Below are 1928 nucleotides of genomic sequence, written 5' to 3'. Positions count from 1 at the left end.
GAAAACCTCAATGAGATGAATTGGCACAGAGGCAAAATCAATGGGCTCATACATAACAAAGCTTACCTGGCAGTGTATCATTCTGTTGTGCATAAAGTTGCTGTCAGTGGGTATTCACTCTCTGGCACCTAACATCAACAGATAGTTCGGGCCCTGTGTTTGAAGGAGCTAGTTTCTTAACTAAACAAGTCCATGAGATCCCAAATATGACCTTGAACATATCCCACCTGTATTGAGAGATTATTTCCAGAACAGATTTGATGCATTAGACACTAATAACAGAGGAGCTGTGGGAAGACATCAAGAATATCACACAGAAAGTAAGCAAAACTTGATTAAAAAGATAGGAAAGAAAAGATCAAAATGATGTTAAGAAGAAACTCTCATACTTGCTTTTCAGTGTAGAGATACTAAAGCAAATGGAAGAAACAAGGAAGTGAAAGGAACTCAACAAAAAATTTCAAAGATCAGCTCAAGAAGATAAAACAAAGTATTTTAATAAAATGTGCAAAATAGGAATTAGACATCCACAAGGTATAATCATGCTCAGCATTTCTCAAGCGGAAAGAATTGAAGGAAAAATGCAATCCTTGACTTGAAATTTTAAAGGATTACATGGGATTGAACGATGAAGAAAGCATCAAAAGAAGATGGAAAGAATACATAGAGTCACGGTACCAATAGCTGATGTTCAACCATTTCAAGAGGTAGCATATTATCAACAACAAATGGTGCTGTAGAAAGAAGTCCTGGCTCTATTGGAGACACTGGCAAAGAACAATGCTTCAGGAATTGATGTAATACCAACAATAATCTTTCAGCACACTGATGTATCGCTGGAGGTGCTCACTCATTTATTCCAAGAAATTTGGAAGAGAGCTACCTGACCAGCTAATTGGTAATTATTGGTATTTGTACCCATTCCAAAAAGAGGTGACCGAATGGAATGTAGAAATCATCGAAAAGTATCATTAATGTCCCGTACAGATAAAATTGATCTAATTTTAATTAATTAATTCAATCTCTAAACTAATATAAAAGTTAATTTAAAAATGACTGCAGCAGTACATCAACAGGGAACTGCCAGAAACTCAAGCCAGATTCAGAATGGACATCAAATTATGTATATCATTGCTGAGGTCACATGAATCTTGGCTGAAAGCAGAGAATACTGGGAAGATGTTTACTTGTGCATTATTAACTATGCAAAGGCTTTCGACTGTGAGGATCATGACAAACTATGAATAACATTGTGAAGAATGGGTATTCTAGAACATTTGATTGTTTTCATGAGGAACTTGTGCTTAGACCAAGATGTAGTTGTGTGAACAGTACAAAGAGATAGTAAATGGTTAAATGAGTACAGTAAAACAATACAGCCCTGACACACACCCTTCTTTATTTTCAGTCTGTGTACTGAATAAATAATCAAAGTAAGTACATTATATGAAGAAGAACATGGTATCAGGATTGGTGGGAGACTCATTAAACAACACGTGATATGTAGATGATGCCAAAAGCAAAGAGGAATTAAAATATTTACTGATAAAGATCAAAGACCACAGTCTTCAGGATAGACTACACCTCAATGTTCAAGCTACCAAGCCTTCAGAAACCTTGTATAGGGTTGTCATGAGTTGGAACTGACTCAATAGCACTTAACAACAACAATATTCATGTAAAAGTTGGACAATGAATAAGGAAGACAGTAGAAGTATTAATCCATTTGAGGTATGGTGTTGGAGAACAATATTGAAAGTACCATGGACTGACAGAAGAGCAAACAAATCTGTGTGGGAAGAAGTACAATCAGAATGCTCCTTAGAAGCAAAGACGGTGAGACTTCATCTCTCAAACTTTGGACATGTGATCAGAAAGAAGCAGTCCCTGCAGGATATTATGCCTGGATAAGTGGAGAGTTAGAAAAA

This window comes from Chrysochloris asiatica, unplaced genomic scaffold, assembly GCF_000296735.1.
Source record: "Chrysochloris asiatica unplaced genomic scaffold, ChrAsi1.0 scaffold00243, whole genome shotgun sequence".
NCBI classification, from domain to species: Eukaryota; Metazoa; Chordata; class Mammalia; order Afrosoricida; family Chrysochloridae; genus Chrysochloris; species Chrysochloris asiatica.
The sequence above is the reverse complement of the archived record's forward strand: the minus strand, read 5'-3'. Positions refer to the sequence as shown.